At 44.5% G+C, this 17416-nt stretch overlaps 1 protein-coding gene across 1 annotated transcript in view; it reads right to left on the bottom strand.

Annotated features, from left to right (window-relative positions):
* Ezh2 (enhancer of zeste 2 polycomb repressive complex 2 subunit) overlaps positions 1-17416 on the bottom strand; it is an 87547-nt gene extending 70131 nt beyond the window's left edge. Inside the window, exon 1 of the mRNA XM_021240896.2 lies at positions 17301-17416. The gene's annotated coding sequence lies outside the window, so the exon portion shown is untranslated. The remainder of the gene's footprint in view (positions 1-17300) is intronic.

The raw sequence follows: 17416 nt of genomic DNA on the forward strand, positions 1-17416 counted from the left end.
GTAGAGACAGGCAGCCTGAGTTCGGTGGTGGTGCTCGCCTCATCCCGTCGTTCGGGAGGCTGAGCCAGGATCTCAGCGTTTGAGACCAGCCTGGGCTTACATAGTTCAAGGCCATGAACTATGTTAGTTAACTATGAAGTTAAGACTATCTCAAAAAAAAAAAAAAGGCAAATTATTACAGCCCTTAAAATGGTAGTAAAATTGAGGAAAAAGAAAGCAAGAGACAAACCTTGGAGAGAGAAGCCTATTGGATAGTTGACATACGTACTTTTTTTTTTTTCTGAAGACAGACTGGCCTCAAACTCCTAGGCTCAAGTAATCCTCCTGCCTCAGCCTCCTGAATTGCTGAGATCATACAACTGCATCCAGATGCCTGGCCAGGAGAAGGTGTTGTGAAAACCTGGGCGGGGAGGGAGCGCTCCTGTGTTCTAGGAAGAGGAGTGCCCCAGGCCCAGCCCAAGGTGCAGCCAGGCCTGGGCTCCAGGATATTGGGAAAGAGAGCAGGAAGTGATGTTAAGAAGGAAGGGGCACAGGCTGGCCCAGTCATTGAGGTCCTGCTAGCACTCAGGGCTTTGGCTGCCATGAGGATTTCAGACAGGTGATCTGAGCATTTAGATGAGGTTGTCTCAGCTGCAGTGTTGAAAGAACTTGAGGGAGCAGGGGCCACATCAGAAAGGACTGACTGTAACAGTCCTGGCGACAAACAGTTCAGACTTGACCTAAAGGAGAACAAGATCCTGCTGGGGAGGAGTCAGCATTGGGTGGGTGCATTTGAAAGGCAGAGGCAGTAAGGTTTGCTAACACATGGAATATAGGAAGCGGAGTTAGGTGCCTCGAATTTGGATCTTTCCCCAGATTAGCAATGTGCAGCAGGATCCACTCTTAAAATGCTAGGCGCTACCACCCAACTGTACTCCCAGTCAGCCAGATCACAGGAGACAACCAGCACCCCAGCATCCTGTGCTGCTACTTACTGTGCCTGTCTCCAGAAATAAAGAGAGGAATGTTTCTGGGCATGGTATTGCATGTATGTAATCCTAGCTATTCAGGAGGCTGGGGCAGAGGATTTTTTTTTTCTTGGTACCAGGGATCGAACTCTGGTCCTTGTGCTTGCACAGCAGGCAGCAAAACCACTGAGCTAAATCCCTGGCCCAAGGATCTTTATTTTGAGGCCAGCCTGTGCAAGTTGGCAAGACTTTATCTGAAAATAAATAAAAGACTGAGGCTGCAATTCAGTGGTGCAGTAGCTGAATCACAGTCAGTAGTTAGGTTCAGTGTTGACCATATGGTGAAATTTGATTTGGTTCTCATCCAATTCGGTTTGCATCCAGAATCGTGGAAAGAATTAAGTTCTTGAACTGAGGTACCGCTGAAGAGCGTCCCTGAGTTCAGTCTCCAGTACCACCCCCAAAAAGGAGTGTCATTTTCTTATTTGGAAAATGCACAGATTTAACACAATGCCAATCAGAATCCAGCAGGATTTGCAGGTGAGTGTGAGTGTAGACTGTGAAGTTGATACCAAAATATATAAAATGCAAAAGGAAAAGATAACGAGATCGGGTGTTTAGCTCAGTGGTGCCTTGTCTACCTTGCAAGCACAAGGTCCTGAGTTCAATCCAAAATACCAGAAAAAAAGAAAAAGATAACTGGAGAGGCATGAACCTGGACAACTTAATCAGCAGATAAAAAGCCTAGCATTTTGTTGTTATTAGGGTTTTTTGGTTTTGGTTTTGGTGCTAGGGATTAAACCCAGGACCTGTCCATACTGAGCACATAATGTACTGCTGAACTATACCCCCAGGCTCTGAAACCTAGCTTTTGAAAGTAATACTGGCACAAAGGTCAACAAATAGAGCAATAAATAATAGAAGTGTCCAGAAACAGATCCATACTTTTTCCCCATTGCATTTCAGGGTTACCCAAAAAGTGGATATACAAATGTCTAACAAACACAAAAAGTGTTCTTCTTTGACAGTTATCAGGAAAATACAAATAAGACCAGAACATGATGTAAATTACATATGTAAATGGCTAAAACAAAATTATGGATGATACCATGCATTCCCAAGGCTGTGAAGGAGCTAAAGTTCCTACACACTGCCATAAACTGGTACCCCCGCTTTGGAAAGTTGGTGTTATCTACTGAACTTGAACAAATGGGGAATACTCTAACCTAGCAATTCTACTCTGAGGTGCACATCTGGAGGTATGTATGGTTATATATTTACCAAAAGATGTGTACAAGAATGTACATAAGAGCCCTGTTCCCCGAGGCTTGGGTATGCCTAGCGTGCATAAGGCCCTAGTTTGATCCCCCACATAAAGGGGAAAAAACACATGGTAAGGGCCACGAACTGGTCACAAAAGGCCATATTCTATGTAATCCTCTTTACTGTGTATGAAATGTCTTCAGTATGCAAATTACAGACAAAATAGTGGCTACCTAGCATGAAGGCTTGGAAGGGAAGGAGAGTACTAAATTATATAAGGTTGCTCTGGGGATATGAAAGTGTTCTGATTATGGTGAAGGTGGTACAATTTCATAAATACACTAAATACCACTGAATTGTACGCTTTAAAAGGTTGAGATTTTAAGAGCATGGTGCCACATGCCTGTAATCCCAGCCCTCTGGGAGGCTGAGGCAGGGGAATCACCAAGTTTGAAACCAGCCTTGGCAATTTAGTGACCCCATCTCAAAATTTTCAAAAAGGATTAAGGATGTAGCTCAGTGCAAAGGCCCTGGGTTCAATCCCCAGCACCACAACTAAGAAAGGGGTAGGGAGAGCTCTATTGTATATAAATTACATCACAGTAAAATTTGTTTTAAGGAGAAAGGGGAGGGCTAGGGATGAGGCTCAGTGGCACCACGCCTGCCTGGCAAGAGCAAGGTCCTGAGTTCGATCCCTGGTACTGAAAAAAAAAAAGAAGAAGGAAGGGGAGAGCAATTCACTTTCAAATTCTCCCTTCTTGTCCAGAGTAGCTGTTTGTCACCTCTCTTTTCCTCCTCCTTTCCCATCTTCAAATAAATTGTCCTCTTTTATTAAAAAAAAAAGATAAGGGGAGCCGGGCATGGTGGCGCACACCTATCATCCTAGCACTCTCATCCCAGCACTCAGGAGGCTGAGGCAGGATCACTGTGAGTTCAAGGCCAGCCTGAGCGTGAGACCCTGTCTCAAACACTGAAAAAAAAAAGGAAGAGGAAGCGAACACTCTGGGACATAACAGAACTTGTTAAGATGTTCCTCCCACCAAAAGATTTTACTGTACTTCCACAAATAAAATTTGTTCCTAAGGGACATTCAAGACAATTTAGGGATGAAATAAACCCCTTACCCTTAGAGAAGAATGCTGAACCATCAGACAAAGTGGTAGGGAAGGATCAGAGAAATGAGTTGCCTATAATCCTGGCATTCAAGAGGCTGAGGCAGGAGGATCACTGCAAGTTCAAGGAAGGCTAACCTGGACTACACAGTGAGTTCAAGGCCAGCCTGGACTATATAGCAAGACCCTATCTCAAAACAACAAAAATGTTACTTCACTTGGTAACAAGCTTAAAGAACTCACTACCAAAAAATAAGGTATGATTATGCAAATACAGGAGAGATACAAATGTTCACATAAGTGTTTAAAAGTCTGAGCCATACATACTCTTCATGAATCCAGTCAAAAGACATTTACTTTGTGGTTGTTTTGATCCAGGCCCTGATTATACCAGGTTAGAAATGTAAACCAGGCTTGGTGGTACATGCCTATAATTCCAGCACTATGGAGGCTGAGGCAGGAGGATTGCCAGCCTGGACTACATAAGGAGACCCTGCCACAAAATACCAAAACATTTAAAAAAGGAATAAGGAAAGCAGAAGGGAGGTTAGGGACAGAAGGACACAGGATCAGTCAGCTGCCTGAGATAAGAATGTGGCCAGAGCCAGGGATTTAGCTCAGTGGTTTTGCCTCCTGCTGCGAAGCACAAGGACCTGAGTTCAATCCCTGGTACCAAAAAAAACAAAACAAAACAAAGGTGGCCGGATGATACTTCCAAAACTGCTATACAGATCGAATGCAATCCCGATTGAAATCCCAACAGCATATTTCACAGAACTAGAGAAAACAATCCAAAAATTCATTTGGAACCATAAGAGACCTAGAATAGCAAAAGCAATTCTAGGTAACAGATAAATGACAGGGGGTATCACAATCCCTGACTTGAAATTATACTACAAAGCCACTGTGATAAAAACAGCATGGTGCTGGCAAAGAAACAGACCTGTGGATCAGTGGAATAGATTGGAAGATGGAGAAACAACTCCAGACATACTCTGTTGGGAGCAATGCTACATAATTCTAGGGAAAAATCATTTGAGTAGCCCTAGTTCTCCTGCCTACAGGCCAGCTATAACATTCCAAAACATAATTCCATTTTGGCCTCAGGTCACAACTGAGATGTCAATGATCTCGTGATGCTGTAATGCTCCAGGACAAGACCACACCTGCGGGAGATACCCTGGGAGGAACCAAATCTTCATCTGTGTAGTTCCTGGGAGGAACCAAATCTTCATCTGCATTGTTCTGAGATTTCCACGCCCCCCCCTTCTTTTGTTACACCTTGTTTATCCCAATGTGAAGTACTGAAATCTACACATTCATTTGTTACATTTGTTTCTCCCGATGTACTAAATAAAAGGTGCTGCAAGCTAGGGCTTCTGGTCTTTGCCACCCAGAGCAGCACTGATCAGACCCAAAGCTCAGCTTCTTCTCAGTCTCATTTTTCTACCTTTCCCGTAATTCGCCGTGTGCTGCCGTGGCTCACAGGAGACTAGGACTTACTGCAGAGGTTCTGGTAACATCTCCTTCCCCTGTTCCCTACAATACTCAGCCACCTCATCTTTGACAAAGGAGCCAAACACCCTCACTGGAGGAAAGATAGACTTTTTTTTTTTTTTTGGTACCAGGGGATTGAACTCCAGAACTTGCACTTTCGGCAGGGGGTGGCACCACTAAGCTAAATCCCCGGCCCTACCCTCTTTAATAAATGGTGTTGAAAAAATAAATAAATAGATAGTGTTGAAAAAACTGGATTTCAACCTGCCAAAGATTAAAACTAGACCCCTATTTTTCACCGTGCACTAAACTAAAATCCAAGTGGATGAAAGATCTAAATATTAAAACAGAAACACTAAACTTGCTGGAAGATAAGTTGGGTAGAACTTTCAAAGACCTTGGTATAGAAAAAGACTTTTTGAACAAATCCTCAGTAGCACGGGAACTAGCACAAAAAAATCAACAGCTGGGATCTCATTAAAAAGCTTCTGCACTGCAAGAGAAACCACCAACAGAGCTAAGAAACAACCTACAATGCGGGAAAAAATTTTTACCAGCTGTTCCTCAGACAAAGGTCTACTATCTAAAATATATAAAGAACTCAAAAAATGAGACCCCCCCCAAATATAAAGACCCAATCCAAAAATGGGCATCTGAAATGAACAGATATTTCTCAGACAAAGAAGTAAAAGCAGCAGATATATGAAAAAATGTTCAACGTCACTGGTCATTCCAGAGATGCAGATGAAAACAACACTGAGATTCCACCTCACCTCAGAAAGAATGGCTGCTGTCAAGAAATCAACCAACAACAAATGCTGGCAGTGTTGTGGGGAGAAAGGAACCCTTCTCCACTGCTGGTGGGAGTGCAGACTGGTGCAACCACTGTGGAAATCAATATGGAGATACCTCAAAGAACTAAGATTAGAAGTCCCATTTGACCCAGCCATTCCCCTGCTGGTTATCTTCCCAAAAGAATTAAAAGAATCATACCACAATGTTATATGCACACCTATGTTTATAGTGACACAGTTTGTAATAGCTAAAACTTGGAAACAGCCCAGTTGCCCATCAACTGGAGACTGGATAAAGAAGATATGTTTTCTTTATAAAATGGAGTACTATTCAGCCATAAAGAATGAGAAACTAGAGACATTTATAGCTAAATGGATGCACATTGAGGTGATACTCTTAGGTGAAATAAATAGGACACACGTGTAAATACTGAATAGTTTCTCTGGTGTGAAAAACTAAAAGTGTAACTAAGGATCAAAATATGTAATTATTAATTGAAATAGGAAGAAAAGGTCTAAAGGAGTAGGGGAAGTGGGAGGGGTAGGGGAAAGGAAAGAAGGGAAAAGAAAAAATATAAGAAAAGGAAAAACATGGAAACAAAGTCTTTGTAAATAAGGAAGGGTGGAAGGGGAGAAGGGAGGGCAGGGGAATGGGGAAAAAATAAGAACCAAGATGGATTATGTAAAGGTACAAGATCCCAATGATGAATGTAACTGTATTGTATACCTAAAATGTACCAATAAACTTAATAAAGATATATATACAACTCTTAAAAAAAATAAAAAAGAAGGTGGCCAGATCAGCTTGAGGACAGGGAACACTGCACAGGGCCCCTTCAACAGCCTGGGGCAGCACTGGTGTTGATTTCATTTCTTCTGCAATCAGGTAAGAAGATCTCAGAAACAGTGTGTGTGACCAGGACCTGGCCCAGTAAGATTTCATTTTTGTTATTTTGGGAGGTTTGTTTTGTTTTGTTTGAGACAGGGTCTCCCTACATAGTCAAGGCTGGCCTTGAACTCACTATGTAGCCAGGCTGGCCTCAAATTCACAGCAATCCTCCTGCCTCAGCCTCCTGAGTACTGGGGTTACAGGCATGTGCCAACACGCCTGCCTCAAGCCAATGTCCTTTTAAAAAGGCTGCAGAGGGCGGGGATTTAGCTCAGTGGTTCTGCCGCCTGCCTCTCAAGTGCAAGGACCCAAGTTCGATCCCCGGTACAAAAAAAAAAAAAAAAAGGCTGCAGAGGAATGGGATTAATTTCTCCTAAAATGTTAAATCATTTCTATTTTTCAGTTGTAATGACATGTTTTAATAACATTTTTAAAGAATTTACCATAATATATATTCCATGTAAGTGTTTTTGTATCCTGAAAGCCCAATCTGGCATTGCTTTAAAGTACAAATGTACCAGCTCTTTAATTATTTTGCATCAGATGGCTAAATGGACAGAGCCTTGTGACATCTTTCTCCCTTTCACTCTTTTTTTTTCCCTATACTGTTCATTCATTCATTTATAAGACAGTGTCTCACTGTGTATTCCAGGCTGGACTTAAACTCATAGTGATCCTCCTGTCTCAGCCTCCTGAGAACAGGGATTACTGATGTGCACCACCACACCTTGCTCAACATTTCTGTTTAAATGTTAACATTTTTGTTTTTAATTAACTGTTCTTTTTCAATTAAAGAAATAAACATTACCCACAGCCCATCAACCAAAGAGAACCACTGTCACCATTTTGATGACTTTGCTTTTTGAAAAGTGACAATTCAATGTAATTTTAAAACTTTTTTTCATTACAAAAGGAAGACGTGCATTTAAGAAGTCTGTTGAGCATTCTAGATAAATTTTTTTAAGTTTCTCAAGACAGGATGTCAGCAAAAGGCTGGGATCTGAGGAAACAGGACTCCTCCAAGCGTGGAACATAAAGTGACAGTGTGTAGGAGGGCAGGTGACAGCACTGGCCATTATCAAATGTGTGCATGCCCTGACCTAGACTCCGTGTCCAAGAAACCTTCTTACAAAAGTTGTTGTATGTGCACACCATAGTTATTAAAGACCATAGTTAATTGTTAAGAGATGGGGTTAGGCCAGGCATGGTGGCACACATCTGTCATCCCAACACTTGGGAGGCTGAGGCAGGGGGATCACCATGAGTTTGGGACCAGCCCGGACTACAATGCAAAACACTGTCTCAAATTTAAAAAAAAAAAAGTAAAGTAAATCCAACACAGAAAATTAAATATCGCATGGTTTCTCTTATATGAGAAATCCAAAATATAAATAAAGAGTAAAATAAAGGAGCAATGGAAGGTTACAAGCAGGCAGGCATTTCAGAGATGCAGTAGGAAATTTGGGAAAGAGGGGAGAGAAGAAGAGAAGGGGGTAAAGGGATCGGAAATGGTCAAGACATGATATATCCATGTACATACCAAGTCACCAGAACAAATGTGACTAGTACATATAGCAAACATACACTCTTAAAAATTATGCTTTAATAATAGACAGGCCAGGCGTGGTGGTGCAGGCCTGTAATCCCAGCACTCAGGAAGCTGAATCAGGAGGATGGGTGTGAGTTTGACAACAGCCTGGGCTACAAAATGAGTTCAAGGCCAGCCTGAACTTCATAGCCAGACCTTGTCTCAAAAAAACAACAAAAAATCCTGCCCAACACTCTCTGGGATGGATAAAGATCCTGGATCCCAAGGAGAACAGGTTAAAAACTTCTCCCCATACACAGCCAAAAGCACAACAACATCACTTCTATTTTCTGTTTTTCCTTTTCTTGTCCCACGTATGCCTTCTTTTTCCCCTTTTTGCACACAAATTTATAGCAGAAATCTGATATTCTGGTAATCTAAAAGCTATTTTACTCTAGTACTAAAGATGTGCTATACAGCAAAACTCACAGTTCATTTCATGAAAATTGATTTCCATACATACTAACAATTTCAAAGAATCCAATGCATGTAACATTAACAAACCCAAACACTGCTTGATAGCACAACCATGGTGAAATCTACAAATTGAAATCCCCATTGCAGCCCAAATATATTCACATGTTAAAACCAGGCGGCTTTTCCTAACCAAATAAGTGCTGGCCCTGCGGTAAGCACCCCTGGCACCCATGGGAGCATGGCCAGGGCAACTTCCGACTTCCCGCACTCAGAACACCTGGGTAACGACATCAGCGGCAGGTCAAGTTCAGGCCCATGGAACTATTCTGGTAAGACGGACCAGAGAGGGCGAGATTTGGAGGAACTGAAGATGCTTCCAGCTAGCTGGACCTGAGGGCTCATGGCTGTAATAATCCCAGCACTCCAGAGGCTGAGGCAGGAGGATCGTGGAAAGTTTGAGGCCAGCCTGTGCTACACAGAGAGACCCTGTCTCAAAAAAAACCCAAAACACACACAAAAAAAATCCAAAGCTGCTTCAAGGGTAGAGAGATCCCTACAGAAACAGGGGTGTGGTGGGGCCCAACAAGAGACTGGTTGATACACACCCAGCATGTACTACTTGCCTAAGGTTATCAGTTCATTTCATCTGGTGTTCAGTATCCCACCGAGGGTTCATCCCCTCCTGCAGACCCAAAAACGGTTTTCTTGGAACTCCTTGGAAGTCCCTGACCTGTAAGTCATCGACAGCACACGCCTGTTATTTCCATCCCATCGCTATCTCCAGCGCTTGCACTGTGCCCGAGGCAGCGGCACCCCACGCTCGCTGGCTGCACACTTGTTACATAAGCAGCCCCTGCCCCAGCCGAGCCGGCTGGGCACAGCCTGCAGGACGGCAGATGGTGCCGGCTTCCCCAGGATGTGAACTAATCAAGGTGCTGTTTCCTTTGAGGCAGGAGATCATCCGTAAGCCTCCCACTCCGTGGTACAAATCAGGGCCACATGCTCATCTCAAACCCCATATCCCATATCAGGAAGAGGCTCCTGGGTCAGGTTCCAGGCCAGCGCAGTCCAAGCCCGGGTTGGTCCCTCGATCTCCAGCCCCGTTTCACCAAGCAAGGCCAGCGCCCCTGCTGCTATCTTCCATCCATCTGACCCCACCACCCCTCCAGGATCCTGACAATAATACTGTGCCCTGTGTCTCCGCAAACATTTGATAAGAGCTTTCCACACAATCGCAGGGCTCCAAGGGGATTAGAGTCCTATTAATTTTGATTTCACATCTATGTTAGTCAAATTAATTCCTTCCGGGCTAAGATTTATGCCTATCTCTCAGTTGCTATAACAGAAAACAAAGTAATCCCTTTCCTAGCCAATTTACTGCATTGTACCTCTGGCGTAGAAAAGCAGAACAACTGAAAGCCAAGGCAACCTTACAGAATGAGATTGCATGACTACCAACTTTCCTCGGAACTGATGCTATTGAGGGTATGTTCTGTTTTTTGTTTGTTTGTTTGTTTGTACCAGGGATCAAACTTGGGACCTTTCGCTTGCGAGGCAGGCGCCAGAACCACTGGGCTAGATCCCTGGTCCTGTTTTTCTTTTTTGAGACAAGGTCTCACCACATAGTTGAGGCCGGCCTTGAACTCACTATGTAGCCCAGGCTGGCCTCCAGCTCATGATGATCCTCTAGCCTCAGCCTGCCACAAAGTGCTGGGATTATTATAGGCATGCACCACCACACAAGGCTTGCTATTGAGGTTTTATTGCTCTCTGTCCATCTCCAGTACCCACAACACCACATTTTCCACCCTTCCTCAGTCCTTAAAGTGCTTATTTAGCATATAGCAAACTCATTTTTTCTTTTACTTTTCAATTTCAAAACAAATTTAGATTGAAAAAACACTGGCAAAATAGTGCAAACAATTCCCATATATGTTCCACCCAAATTCTCACACGTTAATATTTTACTACATGGTCTGGGTGTGATAGCACATTCCTGTAATCCCAGCCATGTGGAGGCTGAGGCAGGAGGATTGTGAGTTCAAAGCCAGCCTGGGCAACTTAGAGAGAGAGACTGTCTCAAAAGAAAAGGTTTTTTTACTACACTGGCTCTATCATTCTTCCTCTATATCTCTGTGTAAATCAGTTTCTTTCTCTCTCTCTCTCTCTCCCCCCTCTCTCTCTCTGTCTCTCTTACTCTACACATACTCATACACACACACATATATACTTTTCCTCCAGAAACATTTGAAAGTACACATTTGCAATCAGTAGTAAATGTCCGCAGACTTCCTGCCCTTAAATAATTCAAAGATCTTGAATTAAAATAAAAAATCAGATCCATGCATGGTGGCACCTACTATAATCCCAGCACTGGGGAGGCTGAGACAGGAAGATTGCTTCAAGTTTGAGGCCACCCTGGACTATATAGTGAGCTCAAAGCCAGCCTGAACTACATATTGAGATCTTGTCTCAAAAGGAAAAGAAAGAACGAGAAAAAGGATGAAAAGATGGATGAGTGGATGTGCAGATAACTGAAATATATTGTTGAGAAGTTGTTTTCCTTGGGTTTGTTGCATTTTTGTGGTAGTAGGGATTGAATCCAGGGCCTCATGTATCCTGGGGAAGTCATCTAGTGTTAAGCTACATCCTCAGCCCTTTTTATTTTTAGAAAAGACAAGTTCTCACTACTTTACCAACTGACCTCAAATTTGCAACCCTTTTGCCTCACCCTCCAGAGTAGCTGGGATGCCCGGCCAGATGAAGATGCTAGACTCAATGATTCCTGTGTTCCCTTCCTGTTTTCCTAGCGCTCAGGATTGAATCCAGGGCCTTCCACATGCTGGGCAAGCACTTTGCCACTGAGCTACATCTCCACCCATTTGGCTTGGTGTTTGCTTTATTTTGGGCTTTTCCCCTCCTTTCTCTTAAGGTGTTTGTTCACTGGTCTCTCTGATGTTTTGTTTTGTTGAGACAGAGTCTCTCTGTGTAGCTCAGGCTGGCCTTGAACTCACAGCAATCCTCCTGCCTCAGCCTCTGAAGTACTGGCATTACACGTGTGTGCCACCATGCTTGGATCTGATTTTTTTAAATTCAGGATCTTTAGTCTAAGCCTATTGATATAGAAACCAATGGCAAAAAAAAAAAAAAAGAAAGAAACCACCAAATCAGTCTCTTGGGCGTTAGCTGTAGCATGTATCAGAATCTGACAGCATGTTTGAGAGGAAGGGGTTCACAGTCCACACTGATCAGGAAGCCCCAAGTAATTAAGACACCTGCCTCTCCCACCATCAACGGGTTGTGTTCCAGCCGTGTTCATCCATAAAATGATGTATATAGAATACATCTACTTGTTCTTCTCTTTCTTTCTTTTTTGGTCCCGGGGATTGAACTCGGGACTTTGCGCTTTTGAGGCAGGCACCGGAATCACTGAGCTAAATCCCCGGTCCCTCCTTTTTTCTTTTTGAGATAGGGTCTTGCTTTGTAGTCCAGGCTGGCCTTCAACTCATGGTAATTCTCCTGCCTCAGCCCTCTGAGTGCTGGGATTTAGAATACATTTTCTCAAAGGTTCCTTCTAGTTGTTAAATTGATCCTGATTCTAATGCTATGAATTGCCGGGTGTGGTGGCTCATGCCTGCAATCCCAGCACTCAGGAGACTGAGCCAGGAAGATCACTGTTGAGTTCGAGGCCAGACTGGACTACATAGTATCTCAAAAAAAAAACAAAAACATGAATCCACATTTTACCCATTTTTAATTTTTTTTTTTTTTGGTACCAGGGATCGAACTTGGGACCTTGCGCTTGTGAGGCAGGCACTGGAACCCCTGAGCTAAATCCCCGGCCCCCATTTTAAATTTTTAACAAATACTATATTCACTTCAGCAGAATGCATTCCTCAGACTCAGAAATTCTGCCTGGAAAATCATGTCCCCGCCATTTCTTTCTCCTCACTTGGATGAGGAAGCTAGAGAATAGAGAGTTTAAGGCTGAGTTTTTTGTACTCTGAAGATCCTATTTTCGCCCATCTTGATGTCAGTACTGTTAAAAGCTCCCAAAATTCCTGACCCTGGCTAAACTGAGTCACAATGCTCATTTGCAAAGAGCTCAGCCCTGGAAAGTGGATGCATGCCTGATTTAATAGAAAAAATAATGAGATTGAGATGCAAAAAAATCCCAAAGGGTGAGTGCTGTTCATCTTTCCCTTTGAAAATAGAAAGAAAGTGAAAATATTGTACGGATACATATTAGGAATATTTGTTTGAAATCTATATCTGATTTAGCCAGACATGGTATAATCCCAACACTCAGGAGGCTGAGGCAGGAGGATCTCCATGAGTTTGAGGCCAGCCTGGGCTACACAGTGAGACCCTGCCTCAAACAAAACAAAAAGCCATCATATTAGAATGCATTTATGACACAACTGGGGAGCGGTATTGATCATCGTTGGGTCTGGGTGTGGGGTACCTGAGTCAGGAGTCCGCAGGGAAGCACAAAGAGCCTGTCTTTGTTTCCACACAGAGGCACGGGCAGCAGCTTCCTCCTCTCTGCTCCCAAATCCTTGCTAAGCCTTTTCAGGGCTCTTGTCTGTGGGACCCACTGTTTACAGTGAGTTCTCCAGGCTGGGCCACAGATCTTTACCCTCTTGTTTACCCAGTGTCTGCTCACATCCTGGGGACAGAGGTGGCTGGTGAACCAGCTTCCTCTCTCCTGCAGAGATGACTCAGAGGGGCAGATGAGAGGTGGCTCACTGGTCCAGGTGGAAGGGACAGGTATGGCCTCAGGCAGCTGCTGGCTTTAGCTAACCGGTTTGTTGTTACCTACACCTTTCCCCTCCATCCTCTTTTTTGTTTGTTTTTTGAGACAAGATCTCACTATTTAGCCCAAGCTGGCCTCCAACTCTTGAGAGCTCCTGGAAATCTTCCTGCCTCAGCCTCCCAAGTATGTAGATTACAGGCATGCATCACTGCACCCACTTCCTTTCCATGCTCTCTTGGACACAAGTGCTTTCCAGCATCCGTTCTGCTCAGGGAGGCTCTCCTGACAACTGCAGCCCTGTCCCCAGCCACCTGCCTCTAAGTCAGATGATGACAACAGCCTCTTATGGTTCTGCTCAGGGTCACCTGGAACCAGAACCACCAGTGAGACAGCAAGGATGATTCATAGATACTGGTGGTATAAGAGGGAAGTAGGCATGAGACAGCACAGGAGCCAGACTGTGTGGCCCCAGGGGACAAGTCCTGTGTCCCCTCATGGCCCCAGGTGGCCCCTGCTTCCCTTCCTCCTCCTCCAGCTGCTTTCTCCCAGGGCCTAGTCTGTCCTGAGGTTCCCAGGGAGGTGAGCAGAGCCAGGTGGCAGTCCATGGGCCCTGTGGCCCCAGCTTCAGCAGGACGGCAGAAGCTTGCTGCATGGTTATGTTTTGGGTTTTGTTTTTGGTTTGCTTGTTTGTTTGCAGCACTGGGAACTGAAGCCAGGGCTGCAAGCCCATTTATTTGGAGATAGAGCCTCACTAGGTTGCCAGGGCTGGGCTCAAATGTGAGATCCTCCTGCCTTAGCCTCCCTCCAGAGTGCAGGGATTACAGCTGTGCACCACGACACCTGCATGCACAGTTCTGTTTCAAGGAGGAACTGGAATCTGTTGGGCCAGAACAGCCCCACAGTTCCTACCCAAGCCTGTGCTGCTGCATGATGGCTGCCAGGTGAGGCCACGGGTGGTCCCTGACACTACAGAGCACTGCTGCCACCTCAGGGGTCTCCAGCCTCCCCAGGAGTGGAGCAGCACCCCTCTTTCCCAAGGGCAGCTGGGAGGGTCTTCCAGCCCCACCTCAGACAAAGGGCCAAGAGGACCCCAGTGCCATCCTAGACTTGTCCCCAGCCTCAGCTGATGGAGGTCAAAAAGCAAAACAGCACCTAACAGGCACGATGGCACACACCTGTCATCCCAGCACACAGAAGGCTGAGGCAGGAGGATCACCACAGGTTTGAGGCCAGCCTGGGCTACCCAGTGAGTTCAGTACCAGCGCACCTTGAACTACACAGCAAGACCCTGTCATAAATAAATAAATAAATGAATGCAAGCATTGGCTGGCTCTTGAATTCTGTCTTTGGTGTTTTAAATTTCATTTTACTGGGCTGAGGATTTAGCTCACCAAGCCTGCCTTCCAAGCGCAAGGTCCTGAGTTCAATCCCCAGTACCAAAAATTTTAAAAATTTCATTTTACCAGTAATCCATTTTTATTGATTAATATTTATTAAAGTATTGGTCTATGAGGCTTTGGGAAATAAAAAGCAAACCAAAACTGAGTTTCACTGCAGATGGTTTCAGAAAGCAGCGAGCTGGGGGGAAAATAAGCCCAAACATTCGGAAAAGGCCACTCCGAGAACACAGAATCTTTGGTCAGAGTCTTTTCCTATATTGACCAACAGCCATGGTTTGTAAATCTAAACATAACCTTTTACTTCTTTTTCTTTGTTTTTCCCCAGGCTGGCCTTGAACACTCAGCAATTCTCCTGCCTCAGCCTGAGTGCTGGGATCACAGGCGTGCATCACCATGCCTGGCCTTCAGCCCTTAACATTTTTTTTTTGGTGCCGGAGATGGAACTCAGGACCTACTAGCCCTTAACATTTTAAATTTCTTTATTTTTAACACACAGCTGAGGCTCCCAGTGCAAAACTGAAAAAGAACAATCCTCATTCAAATATGTGTTCATTGTAAAAACTCCAACATCATAGAACATGTAACTTTAAAGGTACAAATACCTTATAAACTCACCCTGCCCTGCAGCTCACCATAACCAGCGAAATCTGGTGGTTAATTTTTCCAAGTTTCTATGTCCAGGTGTGGATATGTACATATTTTTTTCTGGTTTTTTCAGACAGTCTTGCTTTGTAGTGCAGGCTGGCCTTGAACTCACTACGTAGCCCAGGCTGCCCTCAAACTTGATGCCCCCCTCCTGCCTCAGCCTCCCAGATATTTTTGAAGCAAATTTCATCAGATGTATATTCTTTCTTAGGACTCTCGTCCTTGGAAATTAAGGGTGACATCCAAAATGCCAGGCAAAAATTTCCTGTATTAAAGCCAGAATAATTCAAAAGAGTTCTATTTGTGACACAAAGAATTCCTGAGAATACATCTTTCCAGGTTTGAGAAATATGAAATCCACCAATATGTGGCCACATGCTAGTATGTTTATTTCCCTGAAATTCATCCAAAAGGACTGTTTTCATGCACTATACATTCAGATGTATCCTTTCTGTCTAACATTAGTGAAGAAAACAAATATTTCCCCAACCAGCCTAACCATCTTATTAGCTGTTAACTTTGTTATCTAAGATGCAGTCAATATTCTCCTGGTAAGCAGTGATCCTAATATATCATCCCAAACCACATTAATACAGAAGCCCTGTGCAATTTAGCAGGCTTTGCCTTGTGTAGCTATCATTCAGGTTTCTGTACCCAAACACTGCACTATGAATTGGGCATTAATTATCACCAAGGGCAGGAAAAAAAATGTCATTTTTTTTTAAAAAAAAAAGGCAGTCCAGGCATGGTCATGTGCACCTATAATCCCAGGACTAAGGAGGTTGAGACAGGAGGATTGCCATAATTTTAAGCCCAGCCTGGGCTACATAGTGAGTTCAAGGCCAGCCTGGGCTCAGTCTCATTCCTCACTCCCTACTCCCAAATCCTTCCTTTGCTCTGTCTGTTTCACTTGACTTTGGAATGCGGCACTGAACTGTCTCCTTGCTGACTTGTTATGTTAGAGTGGTCTTGCGTCACTATTCAATACACCACATGAGATCTACATTGCGAGCCCGCCTCAACTGAGAAATGAAATTGATTTTTTTAAAGCCATTTGGATTCACCAGAAACAACTGGCTTTTAACACTTGTCTGAACTCCTACCTAATTATTTTGAGGGCTCTGGGCTAGAAAGTAAATTGGGTTATGTTCTTCTAAAAGAATACACTTAAGGAACCGTGTGTAATCCCTTTAGTGCAAGCTCGGCAAGTCACTGCTGGAATCTGTAACGTATAAATTCTTCTAGATCATCCAGTTCCGGGGCTGGAAGAGACCTGGAGAACCCACAGGACCTAGCCACCCCATGCATACAGTCTTCAAAACCACAGCACCCCGGAGGCTGAGGCAGGAGAATTGCTGTGAGTTCCAGGCCAGCCTAAACTACATAGCAAGATCCTGTCTCAAAAAAGGAGTTGGGCGTGAACTTTCTAGTCTTAGGATCCATAATTATGTCCCTTACTAGGAACAGTTGCAGAAATCACAGGCAAGTGCTCCGTGACAGCCCTCCACCTGTCTTGTCACCAGGTAACAGACAGTGGCCATCAGGAGCCAAGTCCAGCCCAACCCAGGTGACCCCACCCAGCTCCCCACAGCAGGAGGTGACACAGAGGCCAACTTGGCGACATTAAATCATGGCTCCCCTGCCCAAGGACAGCCTCCTTGGCAAATGCTAAGAAGCCCTTTTTAAATAGGATCAAAGCAAGTCAGGCCCTACCCGAAAATGAAAGGCGAAGGCTCCCCTCGTGCCATCTCCTTCCCCATCTCTGTCCCTATTCAGACCCTATAAGACCCTCCATCTCCTACAGCCTGAGAGCAAGGTGCGGCCTCTGACAGCCATCCATTCAGCGGGTGTTTTTATTTTGTTTTGTTGTCTTTTTTGAGACAGGTTCTCACTGTGTAGCCCAGGCTGGCCTCGAACTTGCAGGATCCTCCTGCCTCAGCCTCCTGAGTGCTGAGATTCCTGGAGTGCACCCCCGTGCCCTCTCTGGCTCACCGTTTTGGAGATTTCAGTCTGGCTGGTTGACCTCGGTTATCTTTGGGCCTAGGATGAGGCAGCGAATCCAGGTCTGGAGTGCACAGCAAATCTAACAGCTCAGTTCCCAGCTCAGA

Source organism: Heterocephalus glaber, unplaced genomic scaffold (assembly GCF_053883595.1).
Source record: "Heterocephalus glaber isolate CG9 unplaced genomic scaffold, H.glaber_assembly_v1.0 deba00000818, whole genome shotgun sequence".
NCBI lineage: Eukaryota > Metazoa > Chordata > Mammalia > Rodentia > Bathyergidae > Heterocephalus > Heterocephalus glaber.